Source organism: Melospiza georgiana, chromosome Z (genome assembly GCF_028018845.1).
Source record: "Melospiza georgiana isolate bMelGeo1 chromosome Z, bMelGeo1.pri, whole genome shotgun sequence".
NCBI classification, from domain to species: domain Eukaryota; kingdom Metazoa; phylum Chordata; class Aves; order Passeriformes; family Passerellidae; genus Melospiza; species Melospiza georgiana.
In genome coordinates this window covers 62,773,397-62,794,741 of record NC_080465.1, presented here as the reverse complement: position 1 = coordinate 62,794,741, position 21,345 = coordinate 62,773,397, and the positions used below count along the sequence as shown (strand labels likewise).

Sequence of the window (21,345 nt, the reverse complement as noted above, 5' to 3'; positions counted from 1 at the left end):
AGTGAAAATCAGGGACAGAATATCTTAAATCTTTAATGAAGATTTAATTGTGCCAGCATTTTTTTTGAGTGGTATCAACTTCAATAAAAACATTATGTATACTTCACATATATAATTGGCTCTGCACAAAACTACTTATGAACAGATAATAATTTTGTTTGTGCTTTATAAATTCCTTCTTGCTTATGGCTTTGATGATTTGGTGTTTGCATTCTCCATAGATCTTTAAAGAATTGATGCTATATGAAGTACAGAATTCCAATTATGTTTCTAAAAACAGAATTTAAATATTTTGATGTTAAAAACTATTTATTTATAATTCTCCACAAGCTAAATGTCAGACCATGATTACTTTATTTTGCTTTTTTACTTCTTTTTTTCTTTCTGTCTGAAACCTAAGTTATGATTAACTGAATAAAATATTACTGAAGGAGATGATTAGAATCCTTAGGGGCCTGTTTTTAGTTTCAGTACATGGTATTTTGCAGTTGCAGTCATCTTTCATAAAAAGGTCATGCAGCTAAGAGTAGTATTTTTATTTGCCCCAACAATGTTTTTACAAGTGAATGAGCTCCTCAAGAGAGTAGTTTCAGTTACTTCAGAAGAAATGCAGAACTTTCTGATAATCAGACCTGGTTTTTTTGAAAAGACCTTTTTTTCTTTCTGTTTACTTACATTTTTCACTAAATATTTGAAATAATTTTGAATCCTTGCTATCACTCTCACTAATGTGTGATTGATGCTATAGTGGCAAATAATTGAAAATAATGGGTTACAGAGAGGAAAACTCATCTGTTAGAAATAAATTTTCAAGACAGTAGATTGATTTCATGTATAACCTTTTCCCTGAGATAAATTTAGGCTGTCAAAATTGGTGTATTAGCACATCTTAGTGGAAAGGGTTGGCATTTTCAGTTCTGTTTCATATTTTGTTTTCTGTCTTGGGTATTATTGTCTGAATTGACAGATGATTGACAAAGTATTCTTTGTCATGACTTACTCAAGAGATTTCCATTAAAAGCAGATCAAAGATGGCAGAATTAATCTAATTGTAGTGAGTTGATCTAGTTTAATTTTTAAAGGATTTTAAATATAGTGTTTTATTTTATCAATATATGATTTTATTATTCTGTTGACTTGTACATTTTTAATTTCACTTCCTGAGGGAGAATTGTTCAAAGGCTGTGATTTATTTAGATGAATTTTTTTTGACATGTTTTCAATTTTTTTTTTTCCTCTGATAAAGGTGAGCTGCAAAGGTATCCTCTTACTATGAGTTGAGTCAGCTTTTTTTTTTCTTTTTGGTGATAATTTTTTAAAATTTTAAATCTAATATTTTGCTTCACTTTGTAGAAGGTTTCCTGATAAGCCCCTGGTCTAAATTTATTTAATTTTTTAATTTAATTAATTAAGTTTGAGTGGCAGTGGGGAGAGTCTGGGTGGATTTCATGTTGCACTTCCTTTGAAATTCATTGTAATCTCAGCTGTAAAACATAGTATGCAATCCACAGAGAGGAATCTCATTTTTGAGGTGGAAACCTACATCAAGGTGGTATTTTCAGGATTTTGACAGTAGTACTCAAGATTTTCATCAGAGGTTTGAAAACTAGAGTGGAGAGGCAGTAGTCTTGAAGGGGATCTACCGGAGTGTAGGAAGAAAAAACTACAGTGAATATTCAGAGAGGATGGGAGGTGCCCCTCAGGAGGTGCCAAAGCAACGTGTATGGAATTGTGGGGAGGGAGCAGCTGGATAAGCAACAGGTCTGCCAAAACCTCTGTGGGGATTGCAGCTAATGCAAGATGGGTTGGCTGCGAGGTATTGGTACTGAAGGGAGGTGCTGAACTGAGAAGGGGAATATAACCTTAGGAGAGGTGCAAAGTGCTCAGTGTGGACTCAGGTGATGTATCCAGTTTTGCATGCTGTGCTGGAGAGAGCTGATGAAAGGTTGAAGGAGGGTCATGGAAGTCTCAAGAGGACAGACTGAGTGAAGAGAGAATCCCTACAATTAACTGGAGATTGTTTAAGCTGAAGAAGGGATGGTGTGTACAGAGCACTGAAAGTATCTTCAGTGAAGAAAGAGGCAGCAGGCAATCTGTTCTTGGTTTGGCAGGACTGGGTATAACTAACCAGCTTGTCCTGAGAAGGTGAAGAGTCAGATGAGAGCTTGGGAAAACTGCCAGCAGTAAAAATATCAAAACACTCAAATCTGACTAAGTAGCCATGGATAAATACACATATCAGAAATGTAATTGTTATCACTGATGCTTCAGGGACAGGCACATTTATATGGTTATGTCAGATGGCATCTCAAGATATGACTCAGTGATTCCTGAGTTTTTGATATGCTGTCACAGAACTGCAGTTTGATTGGTTTTGCAGGCAGGGGGGTAAATCAATCCACTTGGAACCACCACCTTTTTTTTGTAAAGTATCTATTTTCCTTTTTTGTTCTCCACGCAATATTCTTGCTGGTTAGTTCCAGACCAGTTTGGAAGAAGAGACCATAAAAGTAAATAAAACTATTCATTTTTTATGAAACTGCTGATGAGGTTTGGGAAAATATATTGACTTTCTCCTCTGAAAAGAACACAAACTGAATTTGGCAGTTGCCAAAGCAATTGTGTGTGTCAGACCAACAGTGTTCATGTAGCTCTGGACCCATTGTAGATTGCGAGGGCCACCTGTGCCCTGGGGGGCATCAAGCGGAGCACCGCCAGCCAGGCAAGGGAAGGGGTTGTCCTGCTCTGCTCTGCCCTGGTGGGACAGGCTCCCCAGGGAAGTGGTCACAGCATTGAGCCTGACAGAAGTGGTCCCAGGCACATGTTGTGACTCTTGGGGTGTCCTGTGCGGGGCCAGGAGTTGGACCCTGTGATTCTGATGGGTCCCTTCTAATTCAGCGTATGATTATATGGTTCTGTTTCTTGCCTGATCAGAATTTCTTCAGGTGTTAGAATTAATTTTGGTTTAGTAGTAATAGAAGACGGTTTAGAAGTCAAAGACTAGCCAGACATAGGGATTTGAGTTTCTTTTGAGTTATCTGAGCAATAGATTTGTTTTAATTCATGAAGTGGTAATCCCATGTATTCACAGAAAAAGTGCCTCCTTCATAGTACTCATATACTTACTTTTATGACCCACTTTATAGTTCTTTACTCCATCCATTATTTTTCCATTTTTGCTGATTAGATATAATATGTAATCTGTAGCAGATAAGAGAAGAACCATATAGAAAATACCAATGGCTTTGTCAAGGTTGTTCCCACTGACTTCCAATATGTAATTTAGATGTTGAGCTGAAATGTTGTGACATACCCAGCAGGTATCTGTAAAGGAGTTCTGTTTACAGTTTGTGGTTTTAAGGGAGAGCTGTAAACACAATGTAATGGCTTGTTTACTGGTGATTTAAACATGTTAACTTGTATTAATTCTGTATTGAATGCAAGCTGCTTCCCACGTTTGTTAATAATTGTAACACATCTGAGCACACTCTATGCAGATAATGTAGGGGGAGTGGAAGGAGTATGGCTTTCTTGCTTTTCAAGTAGATGTGAAATCCCAGAAAGCTCAGATCAGCTGATCCTCTCTCTGTCAGAATCTGAAGCCTCTGTGCTTGCCTATGCATGTTAAGTATTTTCACCTGACATGCATCCTGTCAGGTTGATAGTCCGAGAATCTTTGATTTATGATAGAGCATGAACTGGATTAGAACACATTTACACTGTGAGTGCTGATAATGGATTCTTTCCTGCCACTTCACTTTTTTTCCCCTTTGAATGGAAGATCTGTGATGCAATTTAAAAGTAGAGCAGATGTTTGCAAATTAATGAAGTCATAGCAACAGCTCAAGCCTTCAGTAACAAGTTCAGCAGGCTGATGTTACCTTTGCTCAGTTTTCCTGAGTGTCTCTAAAATGAGCTCTGCTCTCTCTTTCTGCTTACTGAGTCATTCTACATTAGGGATTATGTCCAACATAATTCCCAGAGGAAGTGAAGAAATTTGAAGGAAATTGGTTTGGTGCAAAATACTGCCCTATATCTATGTAATTGAGAATAGCAATATAATTTCATTCATGTCACAAATAGCATGCTGGGCCTGAGAGAGCAGAAATGGAAATTACTTATGCAGGGGGAGTGAACTGCGACTGTTTGGTACTAATATAATACACAAATCCATTCTGCTCCAATTCTTACACTGTGCCTTTCTGTAGTATAACAGGGGGTCTCAGTATAAACAAATGGCTAACCTAATCAGTCTGTTTCAGCATTTCTGTTTGTTGAATTTCCATCCAGATTGTACCTTGGCACAGCTGGCTGCCTGTTACAGTGTAATGTTTGTAGGGCTTTCAGATGGAACAGTATAGTTAAACTTACAAAAGGTTTCAAATTGGAAGTTTCTTTTAGAGTACAAAAGGAAAACAATTACATATTAAATAGCACAAAGTAAATGAGTCCTAAAGATAAGCAGTCAGGAATTATTCTTGTTCAAGACTTGGGTTACACTGACTGATAGAGCCTTCAATGCTGAATATATGTAGCTATTTCCTTTTGACTAACATGTAACAGAGTGTATTCTCTGCCCTGGTCCATGAAGATGTGTTTATAGAATTTAAAACTGGTGCCTAATTCTTAAGCAGTAAATTCCAAGATGCAGTAGTCTAGAGGATGTCAAAGGTATTTTAAAATATGCAGAAAAGAAGCCAAAATAATGAAATCTATGCAAGTAGGTATTTCATTCCTCTGAGTTGTATCTTTACCATGATCCTGCCTTTATGGGTCCTTATAGGTTTTATTAATTTTTTTGCAAATTTTGTACTTCTCTTGCCTAGTGACCTTCATCTGAAATTTTCATTTTGATCCTTTGGAGGTTTTATGTTCAATGCTGAATTGGTGCATAAAATGTAGACCAGAATGATAAAACATTGCATTCAGAAAAATAGTCCTCAGTGTATTTCTGATGTGAGAGCCAAAGAGAAGGAAACAAGGAACTTTCACAGCATTTTTCACAGTGCTGTATTTAAGCTGCTTCACACTGAAAGTATTTCAGACTAAACCCCCCGTATTAAAGTATATTAGTAGTATTATATTCTCTGTAGTGTCTATTTTTAGGACAGTGTAATGCCTGCATTACAGTTCAGCAGTTTCCTTAACTGATATGAAACATTGCAAAACTCATAGAAGGAAAGGATAAAATAAATGTGGGCTCAAAATGATTTGATTTTGAATTCTGAAAGTTAATTCTTACTTTGGATTTCTTTGTAATTCTATTAGATAGAATTAGACTTCTTTTTGCAATTCTGTTGAGGTAATACCTTGTCCTCCAAGGCAACTGTAGGTGACAAGTGCTGCAGGGCAGCTCTGAGACATTTTGGGAATACTAAAGATCATGGTTTTTGTGTTCTGCTGCATTAAAAAAAAATGCAGGGAAACTTAATTTTAAAAAAATGCAAAGTATCCTCCATAACTGATCATGAAACTTGCAAGAACCACAAGAGTCTATGGTGGCTTGTCTGTGCTATTTTTGAATATATTATTTATTGAAGGTGTAATGGTTTTGCTTATTTCATATTCGCACATTTGGTAGAAAGGTGTCATTCTTAATGTTTTGGGTGTCTTGTGACAGAATCTGTCATTAGAACTGAAAGTCTACAAAAGTCAAAGCAAAGGGCTCTTCATTTACATTTTATTTAAGACAGCACTAAGTAGAATAGAAACGAGTGTAGATAAGAATTTTGAGGATTTAAATCGCCAATGTTATTGTTGTATAATATGCCAGGCAAGGTGATTTCAGAGGGGTTTTTGATTTATTGCTGGAGAGTGGTCTGCAAAATGGGCTTTTCAGTGCCACGACGGTTGGCAGATTGAGAAGACCAGCAACATGTGTGTCTGTCTTGGTTTAATACAATTTAAAGAGGTCAACGCTTTAAAAGGAGTTCCCTCCCCTTAGTTTCAACCAGGCCTTTTCCACCTATAAGGAGAAATACAAATAGATTTATAAGAGTCAAAAAGTAGCATTTACTAACAAGCAAAACTGCAACAGGCAAAAAAATACAGTAAATAATCACGTGATACAGAATTTCTAAGTCTCACAAACTTCCCCAGAACAAAGAACAACCCGAAATGGTGGAAATATCCCTTCCAAGATGGCGCCTGCCACAGGGAGACAAAGGGAAAATGGCACCAGCTCACTCCCCCAGGATAGTGCCACCCAGGAGGCAAAGGGAAAAAAGATGGCCACAAACACTCTGGGGGTAAATCTTTCTATCTACTCATGTGAAGTCAATTTCCCCCATATTTGCATTAAAGTGAGTTGAATATATGTCAATACTGTTTTCATAATTACTATTTTATTTCATTGAGCTTGTGGCAGATTGACCTTCCCTGGCTGCCATCTCTCTGCCTCTCTCTCACTCCTCCTCCTCACTAGGATCCTGAAGAGAAAATAATATGGAAAGGTTTGTAAATTGACATAAAGAGTGGGATTTCCAGTTGCTGTCATGGGCGAAGATTTGATTTGGGGAAAATAAATGTATTGCCAATGAGAATAGAGTTGCATGGTGAGGAACAAGGACAAAACTCGCCTTGCTTGGGTCACCCTCAGCTTTTTTCATGCTCAGCATTGTTCCTTCATTTCTGACTCTTCCACATCCTCTTTTCTGGAGTAGGCCTGCACCCCATCTTGACACTGCAGCTCAGGAGGGAAAAGTTGAGGTAGTTTCTTCTTAAATTATGACTCAGATTTGGCAAGTGTTTGTGCTGTGAAGCTTAGAGCTTACAATCAGTTATGGCAGTGGGCAGCTGCAGAGCTCTGAGTAGCCCTAGGTTTGCTTAGGGGATGCACAGTTGAGGGTTTTGGGATTTGGTAGAGAAGACCATTGCCTGTGACTCTGGGCAGGGTCTTTCAGTGACGTGACAGGAGAAATACAGTCCTTGGGACCAAAATGGTAAAAAGTGTGGTTTATTGGAAAAAACCTAACAAGCCCCCTAGCTTGGTAGTAAATCTAGGGAAGCTAATGGGCTTGCAGATGGTCCTTCAGTACCGTCATCCGAATGCTTAGGTCTGTGGTTGGCAAAGCCCCAGCACCAGCTGGTGCTGCACGTCTTGTCCGGACATGGACTTGTGCTGTCCCCGCTGCCAGCTGACTCTCACAGAAGGCACCCATCTTCCCCCACACATGTACATGCATAGGAGGAATTGCCCAGTGTATGACCAAAAGAGTTACTTTTGGGGTGAGGACAGGAGAAAACAGAAACAGGTTGTCTCCATTTTTCTTTAAGTCTGTTATTTTGCAGAGTTCACATTCCTCTGGGCAAAACAGTGCAGAGTCACAGCTTCATTTTCTATTATGCATAAATAAGGCTGAGGTGAGGAAAACCTGGACCATGATGGTACAGAGGCCGCCCTCTCTGGGACATGGGAAATGTGTGGGGATGGGATTGGCTGTGCTTGCCGTGGCTGGGAGCCAAGGGAGATGTCATTGCTGCTTGGCAGCCTTTGGCTGCTCTGTTTTGTAGTCACTCAGGTGCTGTTGTCCTTCTGTTGTGGGGTACCAACAAACTCTCTCTTGCTTATTTTCCTTAATTTTTTTGGTGGCTTAGTTCTTTGCAGCAGGTATGGGTTATTGATTTCGAGCTTGTTCGCTCTTCTTCATTGCACCTTGAACATCGCTGTTTGCTGATATTTTTTTCATTTGCTTTCCAGCGTAATAATAAGGTTTCCTGTATGAGCCCTCTAAATATTTGTCTGCATGGTGTTACTCTTATAAGCTGTAAAATAAATTTGTATTTGGCCTCTCAGCTTGCTTGGTTAGCTGCACTATGATTGTTACTTAGATTCCCAAACCATCCAAAATTAAATAACATAGTACAAAGAATTATTTTGGTGGTTTTAGAGTTTTTTCTTGGGTTTGGATTTTTGGGGTTTTTTTCTGTTTGTTTGGATTGGGTTGGCTTGGGTTGGGTTTTATTTGAATCTTTGGGAAGGAAAACGATACTCTATGTCTGGATTTTTTAAAATAATATATTGCTTTTTCTGTCACTACAATTATTTCTTTTTCTTTTAGGATTTTGCTGTTATGTTAGGTTAATCTATTTTGCAGCCATTCACGTACATTTCTTAGCTCAAAACCTCTCTTCTGCCAATTCTGATAGTTGTTTTGAAGAAATCTATTAGGTGATCTCCAAGTCTGCTCCACAATGTGTACTGAAGTACAGTCTGTGGGGACCATCACAAATTGCCTTCAAAAGCATCCTTCAGATCCAAGCTAAAACACATAGCTAAACCTACTCTGAGAAGCTGTCTCTGACAAGTGTGTAAGACAATCTATTCACTTTCCAAACTGCAGATTTTTTTTCCATGATGTGGAAAAAAAGGTTCCCTCACCTTCCTCTCTGCTTCCGTTTTTTTTCACAGAAGTCCTGGAAAGACTTGTTTCCCCTAGAACTGATGTGAATTAGAACTTCAAAGTCTTTTAGAAAAGCCAAACCCCTGGACACAGGCCTGAAAGATCCATCATTGTTTTCCCAGGACTAATTTTAATTTTTTTAATCACGGCTTTAATGAAATTTTTGAAACATTCAGCTTGTAGCAACTCACATTTCGTTCCAGAGCTTGGATGAATGTGTATTTGAGCTCAGGATCTGCATGAGTAACTGTGAGCTGTTTGAAAACTGGCCTGAACTTTTGAAAAGCTTGAAACTTGGTTGTGTAAAATTCCTATTGTTGACCAGCTGCATTTATACAGAAAAGTTGTTCTATTCAGGTGGTTGATTTAACGTGTTTAGAAGTGTGTGGCAGAATACCATTTTGGAGTCTTAGTTTTTAGTAACCCTTTTGGCAGAGTTTCAGAAGACTGTAAGGAAGAGTATGTTGTGTTAATACTTTCAAAAGTAAGTGAATGTCTAATACTTGTAGCATGGTAATTTAATGTAAGTCCCCTGTAGGATAATGGAAAGGATGTTTTGGGTTGACAAACTTTAAAAATTGCAAGCCTCTCTAAACTATGTATGGGGCAGTTCAAGCAAGCAAGAACTTGGGAGATCTTAATGGTTTGTGCTTAGGACCTTGGATTTACTGATCATCATGGGTTTTACAGCTTCTATAGAGCTAAAAGTTTACTTGTCCAGAGAAGTTCATGTAACTTAATACTGACAGCAGCCATGTGCCTGACTGATTTGAAACGTGCTGCTGAATTCTGTTGTAAAGTGGTAAACTCAGAATAATCCTGTAGCAACCTACAAAGCTATATGAAGTATGTAGTTCTTTTTTATTTTCATTGCTTTTACGATCTAGTTCCATGTTTAGAGTTAATTCGATGACTTCCTGCCTTCATTTTAAAACATGAGAGAGAGATCACATCCTCAGTACTTTTTGTCTTGAATTTAAGAAACTAAAAATGAAAGAATGCTGTAGTATAGCAACGAAAAGGGAAGTTAGCATGTGCAGTCTGATCATGTCACATGTGCAAAGCTCAGGAATTTGAAGAGAAGTTAGACCTGTGCTTTGCCTGATGGATGATAGACACCAGGGCATGGATTTTAATTTTAGTTAAATACCACCAAAAAGTAGAATACCAGTTAAGCTTGGATCTCAGATGAGAAAGACATTCTGTTCTTGGAGGAATGGTACTTCCTTGAAAAGGAATGACAAAAACCAACCCAGAATAATTTCAAATATATGATTCCCTGGAATTGTAGAATCCCCCCTATCTAGGTTTAATTGAACACTTAAGAAATACCTTATCTTGACTTTATAAAATATAACAAAGCAAGATAATTAGGGCTCCTGTTTCCTGTAGAGAAAAGGTTATGGATGCCTCTGAAATGCATTGCCTTAATAATAACAACTTCTGAGGATAAGTGAAAAGAGCCATTGACAGTCAGACTGACTGCAATCAAAAAGGATAAAAATACTAACCAGTGAATAGCTAAATAAGTTCTTCAAGCATTGAAACATTTCAGAATTGTTCGGTTCATCCTTTTAAGTTTTTTTCATGTTAAATATGTTTTACCATAGAATCACTCTTTTTAGTTGTCACTTTTCCCTACTGTAATTCCACTGGTTGGGTGTGTTAATATAAAGGATTTTATAATGTCAGGAATGCATAATAAAATATTTTAAATGGAATACATGCTTTTACTAAAATCTAAGTATTGCTATGTAAAAAGAGAAGAAAAAATAACTTTTTCTGGATGTCATTACTCTTTCAAAGGTAGACAAAAGTACTGTGGGGCAAGGTACAAATAATTTTTAAAACTAGGAAACTGCCACCTTGTGTGTGTTGTGAAAATTTTTAATTCATGTTCTGTTTTGCCTGTGACTCTATCTTTAAATGCTGTAACATTATATCCCTTTTCCTGTTGTCTCTGTACCCAGAGTGGAGCTGGTCTGTGTGATGGTTCTAGCTGTAAATACTGCATAGAGATGTGAAAAGCGTGCTTGGCTGACTCTCCTCAATTTTCTTAATTTTTTTCCAAACTCTCCTGTGTAGCTGTGTTCTAGTCAGTTTATTTCCTTAGCAGGTAGACTGGCAAGTGTATGGGAAGCATTGTGCATTTTACAGAATGCATCTGCTTTTGATTTACGCTGTCTGGTAGAAGTGTGTGTGATCTAGTTAACTTGATTAACATCAACAGATTTTTCTTTTTCTTAACCTGATGGGACCCCAGTGGCTGCAGCCAGGCACCACTTCCATTTCCCTGCTCAGACTGTAATTTCTGAGCAAGCTGTGCATCTGAGCACCCTGAGCTGTGAACAGTGCAATTGCTAATACTCTAATACTCCTCAAGTTCTGTTGTAAGCTGCAGATGTGGAGAAATGCCAGCCTTCGTTAGGGTTTAATTATGTCTGGGGAACAGATATCATGTGTCGTCACCTTGGAGGAGCTATTTTCAGTAACAGGAGTATGCTTGTGCTGAAAAAATAGGTCTCAGTCAAGATCTTCCTAGTTCAGAGAAATGAATGATGTTGATGTCTTCCCTGTTTGGATGAGTAACCCTTGTCTCATCAGCTCTGGGGGGTAGCACAGGTTGTATCTTGCTTTCAAACTCATAGACGGCACAGAATTGCTAATGTTAAGAGATAGGAAAAAAATTAGTTTGGGGAGACTGGAGCAGGCAGATTTCTCTGGTGAGGCCAGTAAAATGCAGGTAGGTGCTGGTCTAGCCACACAGACCGCTCCTGCTAATGAAAATCGGGTGTGCAGTGCCTCGTGGTGCATCTGCTTTAGTGCTGACAAGCGGCCACAGCATTTCAGAAAGGTTGTAACAGTGGAAGATGTGCTTGAGAGTTTTTCACCTCTTTTCTCAGGACTATGCTTGGAAGTAATTGTATGACATCTTCCCATATGATTTTGGAGATGGCTGTGTGTGGTGGTTTGACCAGGAAGAAGTGGGAATTCTGGGATGTTGTGGTCAAACCAATGGGTGCTTGGATTTTGATATTGGCACCTGGGATAACCAGTGGGTTTTAGGACACACCTCCGAGAACACCCAGGGGTTAAAAGCAGAGCTTCGGCCCTGGGAGGCTCTCTTGGGACTTCGAGGGACGCAGGTCGGAGCTCTCCCCTGTCCAGCCGCTGCTGCTGGGCGGGGGAGGGGCAGCCATGCGGTAGGCCTGGGCCTGGACAGAGATGGGAGTGAGGAGGCCTTGGAGGATGGAAGGGTGGAGGAGCACCAAGAGACATCGGGCAGCCATTACCCCCCCCCCCCCCCCCCCCCCTTTGGAGACAGACAGAGAGAGAGAGAGAGAGTGCTGCCTGTGTTACCTTGAAACTCAGTAAATATGTCCTGGCAGCAGGCAGCCCAGCTGAGGAGATGGGGGGGGGGTGCAGCCAGGAGTCCAGCCGCCTGGAGGAGTTTTTTAACCCTTTTTTGGACAATGAAGGCCTTACAGAACATTAACCCTTCCTAGATGAGTGATAAGAGAGGAGGAGGATGAAGGAAATGAACGAGCGATGGAGGTCTGGACCAGAGAGAGAGAGAGAGTGAGAGATGTTGAAAGAATGGAGAAGATGGAGTGGCATTTAATGCTGGACTCTTTTGTGTAGTCATGGACAGAGCTATGTTTCCGTGAGATACAGAGACTGAGTCCAGGGGGAGAAATGTCCCAGAGCCAAAGAAGAGTCAGTGTGTGGACCCCTCGGCCCCAGGGGGTATATAAAATATGGGGGGGACGGATGTCCCAGAGGATGAGAAGGTGAGATACTGTGCTTTTCTGGAACTGGACATAGCATCCTTAAAAAGACAACCCTGGAAGCAGCCCTGATCCCTGTTTGGTGGTGAGAGCACCGGAACAAGGACGGAAAAGGCCACCATGACACATGGAAGGACTCCCTCTCCTCTTGAGGAGTTGAAAGTTTGACCAATCTAAAGGGTGGTGCCAGACGGAGTGTGAATAATTTTGGGAGTGTGGATAATTTTGGGAGATGAATTGTACGGGGATCTGGAGGAGGAGGGGGAAGTGTTTCTGTGTAGTTTTCATTCTCCTTGTGATTTTTTTTTTCCTTTGTGTATGTGTAGTTTAGTGTTTGTGTGTGGTTTAGTAATTGTTTGTATGTAGCTTAGTTAATAAACTTTTCTGTATGTTGAAGTTGGAGCCTGCTTTGTTTATTCCTGGTCACATCTCGCAGCAGACACCGGGGAGAAGGTGTCCTCATGGGGGCTCTGGCTTTGCCAGGCCCAAACCATAACACTGTGGAACTGTCTGTGTGGTAGGTAGGGCACTGTAACACAGCTGCCAATCCATGAGAAAATACAAGTGGCAGATCAGTTTTCTTTGGAAACATGTGAGCTGAACTGTGTAGCTTTGATTTTCTTTTTTTAATGTGAATTGAATCACCAGCTTCTTCATGATATAGAAGTAGTAAAATGATCTGCAAGTGTTAGAAGTTGATGGTTAGAGATGAGATTGGGCTTATTATATGGGCTAAAATGATAACAGAAAATAGAGTATAAGAGACAGCTGTCCATATAGAGAGGAGAAAAAAAGTTAACTTTAATCTCCTGTAACCTACATGTACGCATTCTTACTTCCTTTTTTTTGCATTTGTTGTTTTGTGTCATAGTTCTTGTTCCTTATGAGGTGTATTTTCCCTTCCTACTTACCTACAAGTATACCCAGAAGACTGAATCTGTTGAAGTAGCATTTAATTCTGACAATATTGTGATTTTATTGTGATTTGAAACCACCAAGGGATATTTTTTTGTTGTTTTTTTGGGTTTGTTTTTTTTTTTTTTTTTTTTTGTTGTGTGGTTTTTTTAGGGGTTTTTTTTGGTGTTTTTTTTTTTTTTTTTTTGTGATTTTGTGGGTGTTTGTGTGTTTTTGGAGGTGTTTTGTTTTGTTTGTAATTTGAGTTGTGACTCTAAATGAAATACTTTTGTTGGTGGGATTTCACTGTTCCTTCACTAGTCTTTGTTAGCCTGCAGCCCTTACATGCTCTTGCTTACTTAATTTCTCTGAATGGAAGCAGATACCTGATGTCTTGCTGTCACTTAGAAATAAGTACTACGAGACAAACTAGCTAGTACTCGAAGCCTTCTTCTTAATAATGCAGTCCAGATATATATCAGGTCCTTTAAAAGCTTATTGTATCACAGGTAAAAAGTGTTAGTTCAGTTCTGATTGGCAAGAACTTCATGCTCATGACCTAATACCGGGGAATTTTAGCTATCTCATCTCTGACTGGCTCGTACTTCTTCCCCACTCTGAGTAATACCTCCACATCGTACATATTGTCTTCTCCAATGACTTTCTCAGAGAAAGACTTGGAAAAGTCATTGACAAAAAGACATATAGTAAAGTGCAAGTATAATAAAAATACAAGTTTAAATAATTAATGTCTATTTTGAGGTGTTTCCTTTTCCTAGTATAAAAATAGGGTGGAGGGTTGGGGTTGGGAGTTGTGTAATCCAGTGTTTCTGGTAACTGTGTGTTACAGTTGCCAGGCAGTGGTACATATTTGAGTGCGTGAAAGGCAAGGAAGTTCTGTATCCTGTCTATCCCCATTTTTGAGTTTAATTCAGGTATAGCTCCTTTGGAACTTGTGAAATAAAACAAATTGAAGGATGATCTGTGCTGTGCTTAATTCTGTGCTGTCTGAACCATGATTGCTTTTCATGAGGAAATATCCTTAGCTTGAAATTCTCAGGAAATAATGAGTGCCTCAGAACAAATGCATTTGCTAATTGAGTCACTGAAGTTATTAGGGTTTCAGCACTATTTCTGTACCAATTCTATGAGTTGAAACAGTGTTCTGTGACAGCTGAAGAAGCTGATGAGGCTGACAGACTTGGTATTCCTTGGTATTCTTTAAAGCTGTGGATTTGCTGAAAAGCCTTCTATCACATTCAAGCAAACCCTTGAAGTGATCTCAACATCATCCAAATGTTTCTGTGTACCTGACACAACCTGTGGATTGATTGCATAAAATAATTAAAAAAGCTAGAGTTTAAGTCAATTGAAAACTTTGCTTCCTGTGACAGATTTGGTGTTTTAAGGAGGGAAAGTTGAGGGACAGTTCAGTGAATCTTCTGTCTCACTTGCATCCAAGGTAGTTGTATCTAGACTGTGCAACACTGGCCTAGAATGCAGCTGAGTAAGCCTCTTATAGCTAGAAAGGTGTGATCAAGTCTTTATGTGTAGTCAGAGGAGGAAAACCCAAGGATTTTTTGGACATACATGTTCTTACTCTGTCAGTAAGGCTTGAGACCATCTTATTCGCCCTGAAGGTAACCAAAGCAGCATTGCATATGTTGTCAGCCCTGCAGTTCACTGGATCATACAATTTACTTTTGTCTACATTTATTTCTATTCCACTAGTAATGACTCTTAAGGGGATAGAAAGGGTATTTAGGCTTCCTGGGCGGAGTTTTTAATTTTTTTTCCTTTTGGTAGGTTAGATCTAATCCCTCTTTGTTCAAATATAGAGAAAAGGATTGTCTTCATTGCTATAAAAATACCACTAATGTAAAGATAATTTGAATTCAGAATTCATCACTGAGAACCCAGCATTTTATACTCTATTCTCTGAAACAGTTCTGCCCTCTTACATAGGGGAGAAAGAATGGTAAATTACAAACAGCCATGAACTTAGATTTGGTATAGATTCACTTTTAATAGTTGTACTTCTAACAGATATTGACATTAGCTTCACATTGTAATACTGATTTTAAATGCTGTGATAGTCTGGCAGTGCTTATGTACTTTTTAAATTTTTCATTCTTATTTGAAAAATTGATTTTGTTTGTAACCATGATTTGAATACCAGAGTAACAATTCCAGCATTCTAAGTTTTAGATGATCTGTTTGGTACTTTAATAGCAAGACCTAATACCAGGAATAAACTCTGACAACAACATGTCAGAAAATGACACCAGAGTGAAAGCAAACCCCAAATTTCCTTAGTTTACCTCTTAATAGGACTATTACTTAGGAAGCTTAATCATTTTGGTGGTGACAATAGTCAGTTTTATTCCCTTAACAACTTATGATCTGGGATTTATGATGTGTTTTTCAAAGTGTTTTTTGTCTTGTGTGTCTAATTGTTGCACTTCACTGCAGAGGTTGCCTGTGGTTCCTTGTCAAGATTTGTCTCTAGTGCTTTTAGTTAATTTTGTCTGTTTGGGCCGTAATATCTATTAACCTTTTCCGGCAGCCGATGGATGGCTTCCATCCGTGTATTGCCTCTATTTCTTGTGCAGGCACGACTTAAGTGTTAGGTGGTGAGAAGGATCTGTTCCTTTTCTAATCACAGTGTTCCCCATCTCCAGTGCCCTAAAGTATTTGTGAGATCTGGACTGCCTGCATTGAAGATTACTGAATGGTGTTTCTTGCTCAGGACTGTATTTTAGCTTTGAATAAGATGTGAATTGGAATGGGTGAAAAGTGTAAAATGTTTTGAGTGCTCTAAATGCTGGTAGAACATAAATTCTAGAACTGTCTACTGTTAACAAAAGTTGTGGGTTCTTGTGTGCAGAGCAATATTGTGCATGCAGCTTTTCTGCTTTATACTTACTGTAAGTGTTCACAGCTTTTCAGCCTCATTATGAACCAATATGTGTGTGTGTGCATGTGGTGGGATGTTAGTGCCACTTTCCAGGTGCTGCTTTTGCTGACTGACAAGAAATATAAGTTTCACAGCTTTTTTATTTAAAGCTGTTTTGGATGAGCTTACTTAGCACATGGCAGCAGAAGCAATGAGGTTTCCCAAGCAGGTTGCAGTTCCGAAAAGAGTTACCTAATATAGGAGGAGAACTCCTTCAAAGCAGGCATTGCATATGTTGTCAGATTCTCAGAAATTTCCTACCATAGGGGCTTTTTAAAGAAAAAAAAATTAAGGCGTTTCTCAAAGTCATCTGTTTGCTAAAAGACTGTTGTTTTTTTGAGAGGTAGCTTGTGTTCTTATGCCGTGTTGAGATCTGTACAAGAGAAACATTGGTGTATTGGTGAAGTCAGGAAAACAGAGGTGCTTTATGAAATTTCTCAGAGAGTGTGCGAAGAAGACTTCCACTTGAGGTCAGATGGCCTTTGAAAATTCAGTCAGAAGCCCCTGTATTCCTAGTTTCATTTGGAGTTATGTGTAAGTATGTTGAAAGAATAGTTATTTTTCATGGAGGACATGGGTGAATGTGGCTGAAGTATTTTAAGGAAGACAAAGCTATTTTGCTCACACATTCAACTGCCAAATAAGAAGAAACAGTTATGCTTGTTATAAATGAAATAATTACCAAAAAACCCAGTTTGTGTATATGTAAATACCCTCATGACGATACAGGCTGGGGCGGGTGGGGACAAGTAGCAAATCTGGGACAAGGCCCAGGCAGTAAAATAAGGGTCAGCTGCACCTGGGGCAGTCTGAGACAGACATGATCCTGAGAGCCAGGGTAGGACAGGAGCTATCCCCTCTACTCAGAGCCTGCCTGAACCCACCTGCGTGCTGCCTCCCTTTTGAATCCCTGATACAGGGACGGTACTGGTGGGAAATGGTGGGAAGCCACAAGAGACACAGGAGAGGCAGGACCAGGTTGCTTCAGCTGAGAGGAGGGATGGCCTCCATGTCACCTGCCCACAGGACAGGGGAGATACAGCCAGGCTCCTCACAGTAGTGTGTGGTGGGAATGAGAGTTAAAGGCAGATGAGACATGCTGAAACAGGAGAAAATGAAACTGACTGTAAGGAGGAAACATTTTTCCTGCAAGGACAGTCCATTGGTAGCATCAGGGCCCAGACAAGCTGTTGCCATCACCAGTCTTGCAGGTTCTCAAACGCCAAATGGATAAGGCCCTGAGAAACCTAGTCTTAGCTCAAAGCTGGCTGTGCTTGGGGCAGCGTTGGACTGGAGACCTCCTGTGGTCCCTTCCTGAGTTTTCCTGTTATCCTTGATGTGACAGAAAACATGTGTGTGTGTAGTCTAGTTCCATGGGGCACACAGCTTTGTTTTGAGACATTAACTATAGCTGACAGACGTATCAAGAGTGTGAGCTTGTATTGAAGTCAGCATTAAATTGTGGAAATACAATGCATAATGCTCTTATAAAATAAACCCTTAAAGTAATATTTATAATAATAGCAACAATAATAATAATTATTTCCTTTCTGCCTGCATATACAGGAAATCAAACAATTGCTCATCTGGACTTGGGTAAGAAAGAGCAAACCAAATTGGAATTTGAATACTCACACTTTCACATTTTCTTACTGCATATCTTTTCCTGAGTGGAACTTGGCTTGTGTTGAGTTCTTGCTCTAGGATGATAGTCTGCCCTTTGATGGTGTTTTAAAGTAGCAGAGAAAAATTCTTAAACTTTCAACTTCATGATGCTTAAGAAATATATGGATATATATTTTTTTTCTTCTTTACAGACAGGAAGGTAATTTAACCTTCAGCAAAGAGTTAGTTGCAGTAGTAATCAACCTCTGATTTCTCTATTGTGGAGACACATTCATCCATCAAGTCCTGTGTGCAGAGTTGAGTGCTTACAGAGCACTTTCCCAAATATGTTTGATTACCAGTGCACAGCTGCTGTTCTGGGTAATTAATGTGAGACTATAATATCATTCAGATCAGTGCTGTGTCTATATTTCCAAGGTCAGATAACCTCTCTTGCTTATATTCTCTTCTGTCTATGGTATTTTATGTAGATTATTGACTTTTGTTTGCTTGCAGGAAATAAAGAGCTTTTTGCTTGTCTGGTGGGAAAGATCAGGCAGGCCTTGTATTTGTTTGAGGAAAGGGCTGCTAAGAATAAATAATGAGTGGAGTTTAGTAGTCTTCCAGCTACCATGTATAAACAGAGGTTTAGTAAATTCTGACCTCCAATCTTCATGGGTGTTCATTAATTCACTATCGTAAAGACTGATTGTTAGACAGTAAAATAAATGTTCTTGACTTGGAAGCTTACTTTTCGTTGAAGGTTACTGAGACTGAGGTGGCCTGAGGCCATTCATTCAGATCAGATTTCTAAGTCAACTTACTTTGAAACAAGTAAGAATTATTTTAGATTTCATAATAATAAGTTATTAATAATAAGTTATCAATAAGGTATTAATATTATTACAATTATTAAAATATATTATTATAACTATTAATAATTATATTAATAATCTTACTAGAAATTAATATTAATAAGTTATTATTAATAAGTTATTAATATATTTCATAAATAATAAGTTATTGTTTTCAAAGTTAAAAGCTGGAATTTAATTTATAGGAGGAAAGGCAAGCAGAAGGGTGTTTTTCAGTAAAAAGCTTTTAGTAAAGCTTAACATTTCCTCCTCTTCCCTTCAAAATATGCAACCTTGAAAGTTTTGGGATATCATTATTTGAAATCAAGCTGAGAGAATTCTTTAAATGAGAAAAATTTTACACGTGGAGCTTTGGAAGCTATAACTTTGACAAAGGAAAGTGATGGATCTGCCAGGTGTTTTTTAGCCATATTTTGTGTGGTTTGTAATCTCTCTAAGACATGTCAGTGATGCCATCTGTCCATAAAACTCATTATGTTGCAAGCATGTATTAAGACTTCTAAAACAGGATATCTTATTTTCAGCAATTACCAGTACTTTTATTGTCATAAAAATTATTGCACTTTATACCTTATTTGACTTGAGTAATCTTCATGTAGCTGATTTTTTCCCTTCTTTTCTAAAAACTCAATTAAGTTAAAGACATATCAGGATACATGTGATAAAACTTGAGAAAGTTGATCATTGTCCTGTGTTTATCTGTATCTTGATTTGTTTTGGCTAGCACTATCCTTGTTCTGGGGATGACCAATGACACTGAGTCACAAGTCAGCGACTAGTTGAATGCAACAAATTTAGGTAGATTTTTTAATCAACCATCTATTTTAGCCTAATTCTCTCTATGTAGAGAAGAGTGGAAATTTTATAATTTACTTAAATGAAAGCAGGCCATATTAAAGAACCTTCCCAGTCTCACCATTCATGAGACTCTGACAGTCACACTTCTATCACCAGGGACTGTCACAGCTGGGACCGAGGCCATCACCCTTCATGGTGACCTGCTGGTTCCCCCCCCGATTCTTGCACATTCTCACAGGGTCAGCCCAGATTTCCTGGCTGGTGACCCCAGGTTTCCCATAGCAGAGGCTTGGATGTCTCTTCCCATAAAGGCATTTATTCATGGTGCCATAACACAAAAACAGCTCAAGCTCTGGAGGGAGCCTGGAGAAAGGAACCCCTGGGCTCTTGTCCCCTCACAGTCCCAAGTGTGCCAAAGTCTCACTTGCCCTCCTGAGTCTTTGGCTCCGGCTGTGTCTCAGTATCCATCTTGTCCATCCACCTGGCTGGTGCCAGCATCTTTGCGTCCTGTGTTTTGCAGAGAGCTGGCACTTCCCGGCCCCTTGCCCGAGGCTCCTGCCCCCCAGAGCTCAATCTGCAGCTCACACTGTTGGGTGCAAACCGAGCTACCTGCACCAAATGTATTCCTCTGCTCTAAGCTCCTTGGGAAGGACTTTCCAAAGAGTTCTTGCACCTTGGCATCCTCACCCTTTTAGTGGGCTAAAAGTGGAAGGCTGTCCAATATTGTTGTTCTTGCTTTCTTACCGTATGCTGTGTGGGGGGAAGAGTGTTTAGTTCTGGTGTACGCTAGTATAATACACTTGTATTCTGCCCATTTTTTCCTAATATCTTGGAAGTCTTAGCTGGAAAAGACTTTATCTTGTCACTGAAACCTTACGCACCTTCATTAGCTGGAAAAAACAAACTGGGTTTTTGCATAGTTATTTTGAAAAGGGATTAGTTTGTGTACAACACCCTGATAGGTCCACATAATATGATTTATTAGCTATTACTTTACAACTGTAGTTTTTTTAAGGACTCCTTTGTTTAAAGGGCTAAAACATTAGATGTAACAGAAACAAGGAGTATTTACTGAACTGGAAGCTGCACCCTCTGGATTTCCTGTGGAAGTTTAGTGTAAGTGACTCACACCTTGGCTTGCCTGCCTGTCAGCTTCTGTAATAGATAGCAACTGAAATTGCTGTTACTTTCTCATCACTGGAAGTTATTCCTGCTGCTCTTCTGCACAGAGCTCATTTAGTCTGCAAAGTGCCACCTGAGCCTCCCTGCCTCAGTTTACTAGATTTGATCCAAGTTCTATTTCACATTCACATTCGTTTTTTTAGTTGGCAGTTGACACATGCTTTTATAGATTCTTCAAGTTAGCTGTCTTCCAATAGGGACCTTTTCTTTTAGTACTTATCAGTAAGTCACAAGCTAGAGCTGTGTTTTATTTCTGGATATGTGGCTTGATTTAGGTAGCTAAAAGGACTTGACATGTCCTCTTTATGACACTGCATCTTAAATACATAGGATAAGGTTCCAAAAAGCTGAAGCTGTTTTATAAAAACAAAACCTTCTGAGCTAGATGGGCCTTTTTCTGTTCCCTGCATATTTTTTTTATTATTGGCATTATTTTATTACTTCTCTAGAAACCATATGACCTTTTGAGATTTCTACTCAATTGGCAAGGCTGAGATGCCCCACTAGTCTTAATGCAGTCATGGTTATGAATATTAGAAATGTCTTTGCCATGTTTTAGGGAGGAAGCCATCTTAAACTGATTATAGGTAGATTCCAGGAAGATAACTGTATTGTATCTAGGAAGAAGAAGAGGAAGCACCTGTTTTTCTTCTTCTTTAGGAAGAAGAAAGAGGTGCTTCAGATGTACTGTGCCCTGAAAGTAGAACTTTAATTTCTACTGATTTTTAAAAAGTGCATAGGGTGACTAGTTCACCTGAATGCATAGCGGTCATGTATCTGAGTAACTTTGGACTCCTGTGACAGGACTAAATCTGCTATTTTACATTGCAGCAGCCTTCCTCTGC

General features: G+C 39.1%; 1 protein-coding gene across 2 annotated transcripts in view; it reads left to right on the top strand.

The window, feature by feature from the left end:
- The window catches only part of APBA1 (amyloid beta precursor protein binding family A member 1), an 83,586-nt gene that overhangs the window by 17,915 nt on the left and 44,326 nt on the right, over positions 1–21,345 (top strand). The window lies entirely within an intron of this gene.